Consider the following 18,512-nt stretch of genomic DNA (forward strand, 5'->3'; position numbering starts at 1 on the left):
AATATTTAATGAATGGTTTATAACACACTGTAATGTAATTCTAACTTCTCCTATAAATACATATTTTATATTACTAGAACTGTGTTTTATTATATTGTCATTCATTATCTGTTTATAAAGCAAACCTCTTTGCATTCTGCACCCTTGCACTATGTATTCTTTGTTTACAATTTACAGAAACAGTTTGACTTGCATGAGGACATTGCATGTTTATATACTGGATTAAACTTTTGGGATAAAAAATCCAAAAAGCCTTTCCCTTTTTTTCTCCAGTGTTCAGTGTGTGTTCACTGAACAGGAGCTCCATTAAGAGGAATGATGTAACCAATCCTGTTACAAGACATTTAAATGAAATTCAACGTCACATTACATCTTTATTTTTTTTCTAAGTTTTATAAGTGATTAAGTCCAGCTAAAGAGTTGGTAAGATCAATTTTCTGAGAAAAAAAAGAGAGAATTGTTTTGGAATTTTCCAGAGGGCATAAATAAGGACTTCTTAATAAATGAGTTTTATAGTGGTGTTTTAAGAGTTTTTAAAAATTTTGTCTTCTCTTATGTTTTTTTTTATTTTATCTTAGCTTTTATATTTTTAAGATACTTGCAATGTATATAGATATAACACTAAAGTATGCCATATTAAATAGGCCGTTTTGGGTTACAACCTCCTCTATACAAGCTTGAGTGCCTTCCCTTCAATGCACTTCTCCTGCTTATAGACCAAATATGGTGTCACCTATGTCCATTATTGGGCACACCCCTTGTCTCTCTGCCAGTTTGGGAAAGTGTTTGGCCTGAAGCCACATGACCATATACCCAGCTCATCTATGTATGGGTGCCCCATTGGCTGATATGTATGTGTATGTATATGATTGGTTGTCTTTTATATATTTTTATATGAATGAATTAACTTCATTTATATAGCACCTTTCATGCACAGAATCCAGCTAAAAGTGCTTTACAATTCAGCAGCAAAAATAAAAACAGCAATGATGCAAGTTTAAGGAGAAAGGGATAAAATTTGTGTTACTGTTTATAAAATAGCATTAACACAGTTTCTTTAGAAAGATTCAAACAGACAGCTGCTAGTTATAGGTTATATTAAAAAGATATGTTTTTAGTTGTCATTTAAAACTGTCCACTGAGTCAGCAAGTGTAATATCAAACGGCAGAGTGTTCCATATTTTGGGGTGTAGTGGCTAAAAGTAGCATCCCCAAAGGTTTTTGTGGCGACCTTGGGAATAGTTAAAAGAGCAGCTGTGGAGGATCTTAGCGTACCTGGAGTATCATAAAATGATAGGGAGTCTGTGAAATAAAAGGGGGCGAGGCCATTTAGTTCCTTAAAAAAGAGAAAGACTTTAAAATAAATTTTAAAAGATACAGGGAGCCAGTGTAGGTTGCGTAAAACAGGAGTTATATGATTTTATTTTTTATTAAAACCCTGGCAGCAGCATTCTGAATGGTCTGTAGTTTTGCAATAGCTGCTGTTGGTAGTGTATAGAGCATTAGAGTAGTCAAGACAACTAGAAACAAAAGCACAAACAAGCTTTTCAACAACTTGTTGGCTCAGTAGAGGTCTCACCCTCGCTATATTGTGCAAATGATAAAAGGCAGTTTTGGTCAATGAATTAAAATGGGCTGTAAAATTGAGGTCAGAATCTAAAATGACACAGAGGTTTCTTACTTGTGGTCGTGTCTGCGAGGCCAGATGTCTCAGTTTAGCAAGAACAACATCACTTTAAATTTTTTGGCCAGTTAGATTGGACACAGTATTTGAGTCATATCTATCTATCCAGAGCTAGCATGAACTTGGAAACAGACTGTAGCGTCATGCTTCAATAAAGCTACTGTGGTGAGAGCAGTCAGCAGAGAACAAGAAGAGGCAGCACTGTTGATAGCATCTGCTCAATGAGACACACTACCAGAGTAAAGAATGTAATACTAGTTTAAAGATACACTCTTAGATTTTCTATAAATGCCTAACAGTGCCTAAATTCCCCAAATGACCTCCTAACACACTGCTGAATTTTCAACAAAGTTCAAAATTCAATTTAAAAACAATAACAGTAATGTGAGCCATTTCCTGTCTGTCTCTTCACTGCCAACTGTCCAATAAAAAATGAAAATGCCAAAAAATGTCTAATAAAAAAATGTTAATGTCTCCACATGTAAAGTTAAAACAAATGACAGAAAAATAAGTATAGTCAAAAAGGAGATGGCAGTATCCAGTGTATATATTCATTGTATAGGTCTGTGGAGAGTTTTCACTTTGATGTATAGTTTAACAGCAGTAGTATTAAATATTATTTGCATTGTGACACAGACTGTGGGTTTGGGCAAAGCGGTAACAGACAAAACTATAATTACTGCCCCGCAGTTGTATGTCTCTGCCAACCAGTCAAGTTGCAGTTTACATCCATATCTGTCCAGACTCATATATGTAATGAATACTTGAAAGGAATTGAATAAAAAGGTATAAAGTGTATTTTTTGGCTAAATGAAAGTATATTACTATATTGATGATTCATTTGTATGATTCTAGTGAATATACATTGTTGAACTGATTAATGAAGGATTATCATAGTTAAAGTATTGGCTAAACAGGTACACATGTAATTGATTACTATGTAAAGATGGATACTTATAGAGTATAGCTACACAAAATGTGATGGGAAGCCTCTCTATAAGCTGTTGGTGAAATCTGGAATCGTTCAATTCATTCTTAAATTATGGCTAAAAACCTATTTTGAGGTCACAATGACCTCTGAGTCAAAAGTGTCACCTATTCAGTGTCTGTAAAATCTCCCCTTCTGTTCCTGAGTTACAGTGTTGAATAATGGCCAAAAAAGTGTTTTTCCAGGACATTATGATGTCTGAGTGAAGTTGACCATTTGGGTAAAAAATTTCATCACTTCATTGTTGTATCTCATTAAACATCTGTGTGAAATTTCATCATAATTACCGCATCAATTCTTGAGTTATGGCAAAAAACGTGTTTGTCAAGGTCATTTTGAGGTCACAGTGACCTTGACCTTTGAGTCAAAAGTGCCCCAATTCACTGTGAAATATGAGCATCAATACTTGAGTTATGGCCAAAAATGTGTTTTATGAGGTCACAGTGACCTTGACCTTTGACAACAAAATTACAATCAGTTCATCTATGTGTCCAACTGAACGTTTGTGTCAAATTTGAAGAAATTCCATCAAGGTGGACAACCAAAAAACATAACGCCTCCAGCCACAGCTATCATTGGTGTGGAGGCATACAAATTGTGCAGCATGGGTTATCCATGTATTAGAGGTGAAAATTACAAATCTACTGTATGTAGTTCACTTTTCTTACTACAGTAAGCTAAGCTATCACATTACCAATCAAACACCAGTAAGCGATCACATCGCTGTTCTTAACAGTGTCATGTTAAGGTACTGCTTCTGACTGGCTTTACTTCAGTCTGGGACCTCTAAAACCAAGCAGACATTGCATGGATTAAGCCTGATTTAAACCTTGAATTGGTTGTCCAAGACTAATTTTAGAATTGGGTTGAATTTCTGCCTGATTGGTTATTGTTTGACATGCAGTTTGAGAGGGGTCAAAATGCCTTATTAACCACCTGAACAATCTATGATCTGACTCTCAGATGATCGGTTGTATTGTTGTCAGGTCAGAAACTGGTTGGCTGTCTCTCATGGCAGCTGTCAAAAAATCGATTCTAAACTGTAGTGAGCTAGTTTTAATATTATTGCAGTCAGATTTGGTATTTTGATTTGGTCGGATTTGTTAATTTTTAACAGGGGGGGGTGGCCAAATGGCAGAACCCCACTACTATACGTTGCCTTTTGTCACTTTGATCATGACGGTAGCACTCTATAGCGTATATACATAGCATATGGTTTAGAGAATATTATAGATCAAAACTGACTAAAGGGCGGGACTGAGAGAAAAGGCACATTTACAAATCCATCTGCTACTTCAGCACCACAGACAGCGCCATGGATTTATCAATACACAGCACAGTTAGGCTACTGATATTTCAGAGCTAGGGTTGGAGCCATAGATTCTAACTTGCACAATCCTCCGTAGGGATCAATGAGTCAGGCAGACTAGACTAAGATATTCAACTAAACAACCCCTCTGCCCTGTACTGCTGCTACTAGGAGATGGAGAGGAGGGATGGCAGGTTAACAAGGGGGATTCATTTTGGTCATTTCGCGAACAAGGGGATGGCATCATGGCACATTGTTGAGGACGTGGTCGCCCGGTTTGAATAAACTTTATTGGAATTGTAAATAGACCGGGGTTCCGTATCTAATTTAGTTGTGTGTAGTCAATTGATCCATACAGTGTGAGCACAAAAGTCACAAGTTCTGGCTGTGCAGAAAGGCAAATTAAAACGTGTAGAGTGAGTTAACACAATATACAAGATTATTAAAAAACACAGTGTCTACCCAGCTTAAGTAAGTTTAGTCTTTTGCTGGTTCAAACTGTTCTGTTCAGTTCAGTACAAAATTTGGCTTATATGAACACAGTTTATAAGGTTAATAGCTCAGCAACCACCTAAATAATGTGATAAATTAAGGGATTAAAGGCAAATCTTTAAATAAACTGGCTAAACTTGATAATTAAACTTTATTAAACTGACAGTACAGATTGTGTTTTAGAGGCAAACATTCTGCTGGAGACACTCCTTTTGAAGACACACTTTTAATTAGTACTATAACATTTTATCTATAGTCTTCATTGGCCTACTGGTTTTCTACTGGTGATCTGGATCCCATTGTGTGATGGTCCCCCAGTTACAATTTACAATCTAACCATAGACACAGACACACAGTGAGATTAATATATGTGCATGCTGTGATGTTTTATATACTAAATTACCAAATAATACATTATTATATGTAATACTGAATCATCAAGACAATAGCACTACAATGAAATGACCAATAACAGCCTCTTTCCCTTCTAGAAGACTCCACACCCATTAGCCAGTTCCCGTCTGCAGCCCTGGTAACCGTTACCATGGCCACTGCAACAAAGGATGCAGTATGAGATTCCAGCTTCCTTAATGGGGGTCAGAGTTCACAGTTGAGATTAACTACATCAGAGCCAGCTGTTTTGCTACTGTTTATCCATAATACACCAGTGCATGCGTAATATTGTTAAAGAGTAGGTCAGTTAGAAATATGTGTAGCTGGTGGGTGGACTGTAGGTCAGTGTGTTATTTCATGGTTTAGTTACTCCTTCAGATTTGTCTTTAACTAAAAGAAATAAAATGCCCTAAAAACTCAAGCAGCTTAACCAGCATTCAGATATTCCGTAACATGACTTTAGTTGGTATAGACACACCAACATACTGTAGGACCAGAGTACCAGAATCTTCAAACCTGAGGCATGCTGTTTGTTGTCTATTTGGCATTATTTAAAAATACAGTGAGTTATTGTCAGTATCAGTGTGTGTAAGAGAGAAAGAGTGTGTATGAGAGAAAGAGAGAGAGAAAGAGAGAGAGAGAAGGAAGGAAATGGGAAAACTGTGCACATGCGTTTTTCACACTCTGCTCTGGGTAACATCAGATACCGTTCAGCTATTTCTCTAATGATATATGACTTATGAGAGAATGTCTATGAAATAAAATGCCCTAAAAACGCAAGGCTCCAGTCATGTAGGCACAAGTTACCTACAGTGAGTTATTGTCAGTATCAGTGTGTGTGTAAGAGAGAAAGAGTGTGTATGAGAGAGAGAGAGAGAGAGAGAAAGTAAGGAAATGGGAAACTATGCACATGCGTTTTTCACACTCTGCTGTGGTTAACATCAGATACCATTCAGCTATTTCTCTAATGACATATGACTTATGAGAGAATGTCTATGCAGTGCTTTCACAGGATGCCAAGTGATGTAAACATTCATTTAACATTATACAATGCTCAGCAGTTATACTGTTATTTGTTGAAAAGTTCAATTTGAACAGCCAAAATATGCTTCACTGGAATGAAGATAAACACTTCGCCTAGCAAGTGCAAGTGAAGCTGATAACCGCCTCTCGAACTGTACCTCCAAGGACTGCAGGGTTAAACATTTAACAAACAATGCTTGGTGAAGTTAACAGTAACCACTTATGTCATTGTGCTATGGATTTAAAATTTGTTTTCCACTAAACACTTGAGAATGCTTCTTGTGGGGTTTATTTTTCCCCTGGTAGCAGACAGCCAAAAATCATGGGGTCTGTGGAGCACACTGGTGTTCTGAAAACAACTGGAAGTTAGTTATTCGTGTGAATGCTTTCTCAGTATTCAGACTATTGTTCTTCTATGTTTCTCTTTATTATTATGACTTCTTATTCTTCTACCATATATTTTTCGATCGACTACTAGTTCTGCATACTTTCAGCTACAGAAACCATTCAAATGTTATGTTCAGCTCTTTAAGGACATTCATACTTTATACTATATTTTTCTACCGCTTATACTTAAAATATTAAGCTTTTTTCAACATTTTTAGGGCACGAGCAGCGACCGCTATTGTAATGGGAGGAATTATTATTTATCCAAATGAATCGCATTTATGAAGGGCTAAAGGTGCTCGAAAACTCATGAAACTTTGCACAAAATTCAGAAGTGGCGAAAATGTACATCTGATACAGGTCTTGCACATGGGTGTACAAATGTGGGGACTGCGATACAACTTATAGTTTTGGAGTTTGGACTTTTTTGAGTAGTACCTCGGCAGGGCTCTCTGTCAGTGTCTTTCTACCAAATTAGCTCTGGTTCTTGAACCAGTTCCGTTCGGGATTCTTGGAACCTTGGTACTATCTAGCGAACCAGCCCTTCTTTCCACAAGTTTTGAGCGGAACCATTGCAATCAAGGATGCATCATCAACGGAGTGTGTTGCACAATGCACAACAGAAGTAATCAGTAGTAGCAGGATGGCAGAATACACTGCACACCTGCATCCTTTTGATCTGTAATCACAGATGGCATAATTACATTATGAACTCAGGAGATGACCAAATCGTAACTAATCGTCCAATGATTTCTCACTTCTCCACTGAACCAACTTTTCGAGTTCCAAGCCAATTTAATTTTGGTCGAAATGTTCAGAACAGTTCAAAATTAGGTGTCCGAACCGGAACGGAACCGGTTCCATGTTCGTGGAAAAGGGGTGTGTGTGTTATCACCAGGTATGCGCAACAATCCAATCCAATCTAAAATTTAAAAACATTTAAAAACAGCAACAGTTGACCAAAGTGCTGTTCAATCAAAATATAGCAAAATAACACAGTAAAAACAGAAAGACTAGTATAAAAGACAAAAGGACAATAATAGAAAGGCAACTCTCATAGTGAGTACTTTTGTGAGTAGTTTTGCTTCCTGTCTTTGTTTGCGTTTCCCACCAGTTTTGATTGTTTGCTCTGACCTGATCTCACCTGTGTCTCATTGTCTCCCTTCACCTGGGTGTATTTAGTCTGTGTCATTCCCTTGTCTCTTTGTCAGATCGTCATTGTCCCTGTGTCCCGGCCTTTGTTACATACATACTTTGCCTGCTCCCTGTCGGATTTGGTTAACTTGATGGACTGATTCCCTGATTTTGACCACTGCCTGCCTCTGATGCGTGTAAGCTTTTTCTTATCATTAAAGTCTCTGAACTGCACCTGCTCTGCCTCCATTGTCTGCATTTGGGTTCAAACCCTTAGTTTCCCTCTGCTACCCAGCTTGACACCATCGCAACACTGTGCTTCAGCCTTGATCTTGGGACAACAAGGAGCAACTGCAGCATCAGCAGCATTCAGCAGCATTCTGGACCAACTGCAAGCGTGAAAGGGAGGCCTGGCTAACAACATGAACTGCATTACAGTAGTCAGGTCGAGATTAAAAGAATGTATAACGCTTTCAAAATCACTAAATGATAAAAAAGAACTTCACCTTAGATAATAGCCTCAGCTGGAAAAAGCTAGATATTATCATCTTGTACAATTTTAAAATCAATGTCCATTATCGCATCCAGATTTTTAACAGTAGATTTTACATATGGGACCAGGGAACACAGATTCATATGAGGGGCATCGCAGCCAGTAGGCAATATGAGGTGCCATCCCCCTTGTTTGCAAAATGACTAAAATCCGTCCCCCTTGTTAACCTGCACAACGATGCTCTGTGCTTTGTCTCATTTGTCTCGCGCTTCACATTGCCGCTTTTAATAATCACCACAGTCTCTGAACATATGAGACATACTGGTTTTGAACTGCCTGTGGGAAGACTGAACATGTAAGAGTATGTAAGTTCTTAATTAAAAGCTCTGTTTTCTTTGTCTAATTAAAATTAAAAATTATTTTTAGAGCACACCATCTGAAATAATTTCTGTCTCATCTCTACCCTCCCTGTGTGTGTACCTTATTCATTGACTCAACTCGCAGGCTGCTAAACCAGTGCCATAAAGGCTAGAAAAGCTGCAGTGGTTAAAATAGAAATGTTCCATCAAAATTTAATAATTCTCAGCAATGTATTGATATTCTCTACATGAGATGGGGGAAAGTGTGGCAGCAGCATGCCAGAGGCCAGGTCAGAAATTAAAAAAAGAATTTGGGAGTTTTTTGGCTGTTCTTATGTAACTTTTTATTGGACTAGTATAAAAGACAAAAGGACAATAATAGAAAGGCAACTCTCATAGTGAGTACTTTTGTGAGTAGTTTTGCTTCCTGTCTTTGTTTGCGTTTCCCACCAGTTTTGATTGTTTGCTCTGACCTGATCTCACCTGTGTCTCATTGTCTCCCTTCACCTGGGTGTATTTAGTCTGTGTCATTCCCTTGTCTCTTTGTCAGATCGTCATTGTCCCTGTGTCCCGGCCTTTGTTACATACATACTTTGCCTGCTCCCTGTCGGATTTGGTTAACTTGACTTTATAATTTGTAACCCACAGAAGACAGTCCACAAATGTGTACCATGATACACAAATATCTCACTACCCCACAAATGTATTTTTTGTGTAGTCAAATCCACAAAAATATGGAGCAATTTGCAAATATGCCTAACTTACTCTGTAAAAATGTATTTTAATTTTTCACATAAAAATGATATAGGTTTTACAAATGTAAATAGTTTCACCATAACAAATACATGTAAAGTGATATTTACGCATTTGTGGATCCGTTTTTACACGTGAAACAAGTTATCCACATTTGTAGATTGCTTTCTGTCAGCTTGCAGGCCACGTGACATTTGTGACTTACCTCCTATTTATTTGTGGAATTTTGTCCACTTCATACCATAGCAGATCTGTTAAAAGCAATCTGTAAATTGAGGTGCAGTTACTAGCTACATCAGCAGGTGGTGAGATTCCCTCACATGAGCTGACAGAACTACAGTCTGTAAGCTACTGGAAGAGTCAACGTACAACAGGAGAAAACTAGCTGGCTTCTACCAGGAGGTGAAAGACAAGGTGGAGCATCTTTATTTAACCTAAAGGTCGGGATTCAGGATGGGGTTCATCATTGTCATCTCCTGGTCCATGTGCTGTGCTTACTTACTGGCATTAACTATAGTTTGCTAATGTTAGTGTTAGCTAACTGTGGCAGTGGTGTAGAAGCTAGCCCATGTTAGATCATTTAAGTTCAGGTAACTTACAGAGCAATTTTTTATGTGAGGCATGAACAGCAGCAATATATGCTGACAACTGTAAACGTGCATGGTTAATGTTAGGTAAACATAGGGCTTGGATACAATAATTGTCAATTCACACTCCAACTGGAAGTACCAATCATTTCAATAGCCTACATTTACAGCTGTTAGGTGATCAGTAAATGTTTTTTTCTACAGATGAAACACAAAGAGAGAGTGCTGTTTATAATTATTTGGATGTTTGGTCCAATAGTTTCACTAATCTCTTTAAAAAGGCGAGGGATGACAACATCTGTGGGACAAGCTGAAGGTTTCATATGGCCAATAATTTCCTTTAGAAGAGTAGAGTAAAGACACCGGCTCAAACTGGTTAAAAACAGCAGCACAATGGACAGTGTTGGATGGATGGGTCGTAAGAAGGGGTTGAGATGTGTGCTTTAATGATCACAATCTTGTCAACAAAAAAGTGGAGGAAGAAACATCAAGACAAGCAGATTGGGGGAAGAATAGCATTAATATTAATAAAAAGAACACAAGGTTTGTGACAATAATTTCAAAAAAATATATATATTTTGTCGTAGCTTTGACAATTTTCTGATCTGCACCACCTGTCCTTTAAAATGTCAAAAGACACCTGCAACTTTTTACACTTGGGTTCAGCTCTCCTGCATTCTTGTCTGACAGCATGAGTAGTGTTATTCAACCATGGTTGGGGTTTAGGTTTGGAATGCATGATTTTAAAAGGTGAGACAGTATCTAGGATGTTTTGTCAGATGTAATAAAATAGTGAGGTTAACTACTCACCCAGCAAACATTTCCTCAATCTGCGTCAAGGCTAACAAGTCCAATAGACCCCAAATGTCACAATGGTTTATAGAGGGCAGCAGAGGCGAACTGGTGCAGATCAGAGATTTATTGAGCGTAAGAAATGCTTGCAGGCAGGTAGGTACAGGTCCAGGAAACAAAACAAAAGGCACAAAGCAAAACCCACATAGTAACTGGGACCAAGTGAGACAAAGGAACACCAAATCTAATACACAAGTGAGGGGACGATACCTAGACACAGGTGAAACTAATCAGGACGGGGCAGACAATCAACGATTGGTGTAAACGACGGTGTAAACGAATAAACACTATTTAAAATAACAAGATATAACTTTGTAACATGAGTGTGTGAACGGTAGTGTTTACACATGAATTGTGTTAGTCACAGATACGCCAGGCTCCACCATCAGTTAATCATACACACCTGCTCCCTATCACACTCCTGTTCCCCATCAGCACCTAATCACAGCCAGGATAAAAGGCTCATCCCTCACCGCAGTCAGTTGTCTGACCTCACTGAACTAAGGACTCCACATGGGATTCTTCATGACTCCTACCTTCCACGCCAGCGTGTTCCCCACTCCTTCCTACTCCATCATCTTACCCACTCCATCCTACTCCAACGTGTACCCCACAAGCTCCACGGACCCCGTTCAAGAGCGGGTGGATTGTATCCAGCGATACTCTCCACCAATATACCCACACCCACTCCAGCCGTCACTTCCGCAGACACTCTGTCACCACCGGTTACGCCATGCCCAGGGCCAGACCAGCACCCTTCTTTGGCTCATCGGAGGACTGCAACGGCATCCTTTGGCTGTATTCATTGGCACTGGAAAAGAAGCCCACAGTTTCTAATCCATACCGGTGCACCCTCCTGGCTCGAGGTGGTCCTCGCAGTCATCAGATTGCACTCTGGTCTGCCAGTCATCAGTCGACACCCAGGCCCGCCAGTCATCAACCTACTAACCAGCGACTCGCCTGCACCACAGCCCAGCTGCTCGCCTGTTCAGCCTCCAGTTCCTGCGCCGCGGTGGCCTCCAGTTCCCGGACTCCCTGCTGGAAAGCAGCAGCTCTCAGTTCCTGGACTCCCAGTGATCGACTGTGTTTTTGAACTCATAATTCATGTATATGGACACATGTATTCTCAACATACACAGTGTATGTTTAATAGTATAATGGCACACATGGTAGCATGACAGCACTTATTTTTTTCACAAGAAGCTTTTTCCCCTTAGGGCTACCACTTTTGGGCTCTATGCTCTCTTTCCTGAAAATATCGTTCCACTCCAGTTGTGCATGTTAAAAGGCATCTGTTGTAATGTAACACTCTGTTACCACTGCCACTCCAGGGAGAAGATGACAGAGAGAGGAAAAAGGGGAATGAAAAAAGAAAAGAAGGGAGGAAAACGAAAGACAGGCCCTGGATAAGAGAGGGGGAGAGAGGGACACCAAAAGGAAAACAGAAAGGAATGAAAAACCACATTTTACAAAGTAAAGGAGGAGGGAGTAAGAGAGAATTGAACAGAGGTAAAAATAGAAAGATAAGAGTGAGTGATGCATATTGTAGATATAGAGGGCCAAATTGACCCCCTATAACTATGACAGCAGCGCGTTTAATCAGAACCAGAAATACTAATACTAACGTAAACCAGTTTGCCAGAGGCAGACAGCAGTGCAGTGTGTCAGCAGAGTGTCTGGTGTGACTGAAGGGCAACCAGTCGCTACGACTGCCATCTGGGAGCTAAAAAACTGAGATAAGACTACTGTGTGTGTCTGTGTGTCAAGGTGTGCCTGCGTGTATGTGTGTGTGTCACATGCCTCTCTCAATGAGTGCTAGCTACCTGCCAGTAACTGCTCCAGCCAGTGTGGCTGCTGGAGTGGAGCTGGATCGGGCTTACACGTAGCTGAGCTCACAGCCTGAGACAGTGGGTATTTTAAAAGCAAATTCACTTTGTCAGATAACTTTGACTTAGCCAATATGGCAGTATTTGTCTTTCATTTAAAGTCAGGGCCTCATTTCCCCAGTACATCTTAGGGCTAAGATGATTGTTTCTGAAAGGCATCTTTACTGAGAACACTCTTGGAAATCATTGTAAATTAAAGGACTTGCCTGGGCTACCACTCAGAGGTCTGAGTCAAGTACCTCTTTTAAAGAAACTCTTCAAATACTTGTTGATGACTTGTTGATACTTGAAAATGGGCTTGTCTGCATCCATTGGCTAATAATTCACTGTTTCAGACTTGTTTTACCATGCAACACAGCTCGTTTTAAGGTGTCATAGTTTGGCTCTGCTCAAATAGGACCATAACATCAAGGGTCAACATTAGAAATGTATACTATAACGGCATGGCTCACTCTGTGTGTCATAATGGAAAGGTTATCAACCACCACTTGAGTCCTCACTCCACCTTCTGCTCCTCACTAATTAATCTGAATCTAGATCCTCTTAGCTCTTTTTGTTGGTGAATCAGTTTTGTATATTACAGGAAGGAAGGGGAAGAGGGTAAGCATAAATGTGCTTTGTATATGTGCAATTTAATCACTTCCTTGTGAGGCAATATTAGAACAAGCTCTGTCATTCTCTAGAATCAGAAACCGAGAATTATCAATGTAGAAGAAGTCTTCAAAGGTGCACGTGTCTCCATTTCACTGGGCCTTTCACAGTCTCCACAGATTGGTTCTGCTCTGTGGTTATGTCCTCTCATTAAATCATCAATTCCTGGCTCTCTTATTTTGGCTTTGGGAGCTGCCTGTTCTAGACTGAACTACCCAGGATACAGGACTCTTCACAGTGTTTAATTGTTTTGTCAGACTTTGGACAAGCATCTACGTAAGACAACACATTGAAGTTTTTTCAGTTACATAAAATATTCAAAGTTTATTCACAATCATGCTTAATGTAATTTTTGTCAACTAACCACAATCTACCCTGTGTTTCAAAAAAACATGGCAGACAAAGAGAGCGACCAAGAAATGTTTGTTCCTTTAATATTAAAGTCCAAAGTTTGGTTACATTGTGTCCTCCCAAACAAGTCAGACATGGAATACGCAACATTGCTGTCTTCACCCGTCTGTTAAAGTGATGGCTTTTTGTCATTCAGACACAGGTGACTTTTACATTAATGTTCCTTACGCTTTTATTCAGACATGACAGCACATTTAGGGAAAGTGTCACATGCTTGTGCAATATTTGGCACCTGGTGAGTGAGACGATGTTTGACATGACATGACATGAAGGAAGAAGAGTATTTTCTGTTTTCTCACAGGCTGCAGCGCTGATGAATTTTAAAACCTAATACATTTTCTCATCAATTTTCTCATTTAACATTAGATAGCAAATTCTGCTGCCTATTTTATCATGAAGAAGAATGGAAATTTTGTAGAGCTTTTTGCTGGATATTCACTCATTCATCTGTGCAGCTGGTATGAGTGAGACCGGTGGTCTGATTAACAATTTAACTGTGGCTGTATGGGGTTTTTGTAGACTTTGTTTGCCTTGCACCGCAAGGAGAAAAACTTTTTTTTAACAGATTCAGTGTTTCATAGTTTAATTAACTGATTTTATTTTCTTTGAGCGTAAAAGATGCTGCTTTATACAAGATAATTGTTTTTAATGTCTCTGTGCATTTAATCTTGTGCTGCTGTGACCTTTACGTTTATCTGACAACATTCAATTCACACTTGTCCTGTGTTGAAAGTGTTACAGAAATGTTACTAGGTCCGACCCCGTAGGATTGGTTAATGGTTTTAATAGTTCCTGAAGCAAAGCACAATTTATAATGTGAATTTAACAGAAAATCAATGATCATGCTTAAATTGAATAGCCAACCACCAAACCATGAATTGATTTGAATCACTGTTTAGCCAATTTCAAACTGTGTTTAGTGTTTTTAATCCAATTCCAGTTTTGAAAATTTCTTCTGATTCCTGCTCACATAACACCAGACAACATATGGATCAAAGGAAATCAAACATTTCTGTTTTGGACTAGGCAAAATGTCCACTACATCGTCACAAATGACATGATGCTTTCTGTTATGCTGGATTTGCATGGTACCATACCACTGCCTTGTAATATATGTATGTAAGTAACTGTATATATTGTTTTTATTTTTATTCTATTCATATTTTAAATATTTGTATTTATGTTCTGTGTGTGTAGTGTGAAGGGGGCTACAACTTTAATGTTATTGTGCAGCCCTATGTTATATAATGACAAATAAATGTACCTTGAACAAAAGCATGGGCATCTATAATGACCTACACATTAAGAATCCAATGAAACATGAGCACACACACACTCGTGCTCTCACAGACATACCGTAAAGTCCCTGGTGATGACATAACATCAAATGGATGGGTAATCTCAGATTACACACAGCACATCAGATCAACAAAGGATTGAGAAAGTGTTTATCAGGGAAAGAGATGCTATTCACGCACTCACACACAAGGCTTTCACATGAATACAAGGCAGTGACAAATGCTTACAGCGTGCACACACACACACACACACACACACATACACACAGAACTGTTCTTCCTAAATAAAGACAAACTGCACAACCTAGTATGCTTTTAAATCTTTCATGTGAAACTAAATAGTCACACTTGTCCAAAACCTCTTCTCAGAGCAATGACATTGTGATTGAGAGTGTATGGACGCTGCATTCAGACAGCTTCAAAACATACCACCCACTCATTACTGGCACAGGATCAGCTGCTGGTAAGTCATTATGTTAAAAGTTGAACTGTGGCCAACTTCTCCACACTGGCCAAAAGGCATTTAATGCCAAGATATACAGTGCTTCTCCCATTCAATGGCATTAAATTAACCTTTTGTGATTAGTTTCTTGAGCTGCTAATGTCATACCCAAAGTGTAGAGCTTTTGATTTAGATAGATTCCACTAATCTAGCACTGACAGATCAGGGATTAGTCCAAGAAGTCATCAGTAAATAGAAGCACAGACAGCTTGGAAATCTGTCTCTGTGTCCATTAGTCTTCTGCTTTCTGTGCTCTTGAAACATCCTACTTCATGGTCTTTGGTTCAGTTAATCCAAAGCAGTTTTAAAAGATGTATTACATCATCTACATCTACATCATCATTCTTTCTGAATGCTGTCTTTTTCTCTATAAATGACATGAGAGTGTAGCATGTAATTGTAGATGTCTGAGCAACCTGGACGGCTTGTTGTGTTAAAATCAAACTATGATGCAATGTGATTTCAGTGAAGCCCCTCATCTTTTAACAATGTTTTAGGAACAGATGACAGCCTCTTAAAGGGGCACTTTTACATGTTAAAGTCAGTTTACTAGTCACAGGTAGTACACACAGTTGTTATGAGGGTTATGCAATCAAAAAATAGATTTGAGAGAAAACTATCGACACTGCAATCAAAAACATTTTTATTGCAAGTAAAATTATTGTGTGATTTAAAATGTATTAATGAAAGACCAAACATTTTGCTTTTGAAACCAAAAGTTTTGGTTTTGAAACCGAAAGTTTTGCTCTTGAAACCGATGTATGCTGAAAGATGTAAGACATGTTCCTATTGGCTAGCCTCGATCAGAGCTTGGCAACATCCACTGTTAGTAGACAGGACGGAGCGCAAAACTCTGTCTCCTGTCTACTAACAGTGGATGTTGCCAAGCTGTTGAACAGCGATGACTCTGATGCAGGGGATCTATCGGAGGTGGAAAGTGACAGCAACCTTTCCTTTGTGCAAGAAAACACTTCATCCTCATCAGAGAGTGATTCAGAGTCTATACCGAGGAAAAAGAAGCAGCTACTTTCATCGGAGACTAGGGATCCAGATGTTCCATTCACGGCTGACGTTCCAGGTGAGCTAGGCTGCCCTGCGCTCCGCTATATACTGCTGTCCTGTCTTGTGCTGCCCTGCGCTAGTTATAGCCTGGGCTATTCGCTAGTTATTATTATTATCATTATGCTATTATTATTAGGTTATTATTGTTGTCCTAGGCCTTCCCGAACCAGTACCTGCTCTTGAGCCAACTGGAGTGCTCAGCCCGCCCTTGGAGTCAACGCGGCCAGAGGTCGCTGTGGAAAAGGGGAAGGATGGGACGGTGTGGACGGTCCTTCAGTCAACTTAAAGTCCAGGGAGAAGGCAGAGCTAAAATGTCCTGACTGAAGCTGCTGGCCCCACAGCGCACGTGAAGCGCAACATCAGAGAAGCGCTCACGGCCTTCTTGTGTGTGTTTGATGATGGCATGCTGAAACACATCAGGGACTGCACTGTGGCTGAGGCACATCAGCACCGTGGTGACAGCTCATGGGACCTGACAGTGGCTGAACTGAAGGCCTTCATAGCCCTCCTATATATCCGTGGAGTACAGGGAGCAAAAAACATGGAGTTGGGCAGCCTTTGGTCGGAAAAATGGGGCTTCACGTTTTTCAAGAAAACCATGGCCAGAAATTGTTTCAGGGAGATAATGAAATTCCTGAGGTTTGACAAAAAAAGAGACCCGACGTGTGCATCTGCAGGATGACAAGTTTGCCCTGGTATCGGCCACTTGGAGCAAGTTTGTTCAGAACAGCATAACCTGCTACAAGCCCGGTAACATAACCATTGATGAGCAGCTGTTCCCCACCAAGGCCCGGTGCAGATTTATCCAGTACATGGGAAATAAGCCTGATAAATTTGAAATAAAATTTTGGCTGGCTGCGGATGTCAACTCAAAATACATGCTGAACGGGGCTCCATATCTGGGAAAAGAGGAGACGCGGAGCAGAGGTCAGCTCGTGGGAGCTGTGGTGCTGAGACTGGCGGAGCCATTGGGCAAGAAATATTACTACAGATAATTTCTTCACTTCTCTCAAACTGGCTACCGCCTTACAGGCCAAGAAGACCAACCTTGTTGGCACCTGGGGAAAACGAAGCGTGAGTTGCCCCCCTCTGCAAAAGAGCAAGCAGAGCTGTTCAGCACAAAGGTGCTAAAATGTGCAGATGCGACGCTCACCATCTACCAGGGAAAGCCGAGGAAGAATGTGTGCATTCTGAGCTCCGTGCACACAAGCGTGGGCATTACTGATGGGCCGAAGGCAGAGCCAGAGTATAATAACACCAAATATGGCGTGGACATCCTGGATCAGATGGCAAGGGCGTACTCTGTGAAAGGTGGTACGGAAAGATGGCCAGTGGCTGTCTTCTATAACATCCTCGACCTGGCTGGAATCAATGCCCACATCCTCTTCAAGGAGTGCACCAGCAGCAAGATAGCCCAGAGGAAGTTCATGCAGCAACTGGCAGAGGAGCTGAGAGCAGAGTTCATGGAGGGAAAGGCAGCAGCATGGCAGTTGGCACAAGGTCCCAGTCAGCAGCAGAAGCAACCACCGCAGCAAACACCAAAATGGAGGCAGTACCAGGTTCGGAGAAGCTGCAAACAAAATAAAACACCTGACACCTGCTGCAAATGCCCATGTGTGGAAATTGTGCATGGAGAACAGAGGTCACTTGCGTTGACTGTGAAGCTTAAATAGCCAAGCACACTATTGATGTAATTATTTAAATAGATCATTTTAATTGTTATTATCTTGTTCTGAGTTATGCTGAATAAATACAGAAAAATACTGGTGTGAATTTAGCTTATGCAATAATTACGGTTTACTATATGGGATGATGTGAATATTGATAAATGTATAATTAAACTTTTTTAAATGTACATTTTGGTGTTATTTGGTTTTTTAAAAGATATCCTAACACAATCAAATCAGTATAATCACATCAAATGCATTAATCTCCCATTTAGGTATTTATCACTAGAGAATATAGAGTTTGGAATCTAGCGGTCAAAATGGCCGCTTACGGCAATTCTAGTAGTTGTGGGATTCTGGCATTTCTAGTGTTAACAGCTTGCTGACTGTGGTTTTCTGAATAGAAAAGATCCTTGTACAAGATGCTTTTGATCCTCTAATACTTTAATAAATGCCAAATTAAGGAATAGCTTCCCTCCAGACATTTCTTTTGCAAATAAACGAACGTGCTGACAGTCTTCAAGCACTTTTGAAGACAGAGAGGGATTTTGCTGACTAAATCTAGTTAGGTGACTTGTTCC

General features: G+C 39.8%; 1 protein-coding gene across 25 annotated transcripts in view; it reads right to left on the bottom strand.

Annotated features, from left to right (window-relative positions):
• Nucleotides 1–18,512, bottom strand: part of LOC122883524 (calcium-dependent secretion activator 1) — a 216,225-nt gene that overhangs the window by 175,001 nt on the left and 22,712 nt on the right. The gene's annotated exons all lie outside the window — the stretch shown is intronic.

Source organism: Siniperca chuatsi, linkage group LG2 (genome assembly GCF_020085105.1).
Source record: "Siniperca chuatsi isolate FFG_IHB_CAS linkage group LG2, ASM2008510v1, whole genome shotgun sequence".
NCBI classification, from domain to species: domain Eukaryota; kingdom Metazoa; phylum Chordata; class Actinopteri; order Centrarchiformes; family Sinipercidae; genus Siniperca; species Siniperca chuatsi.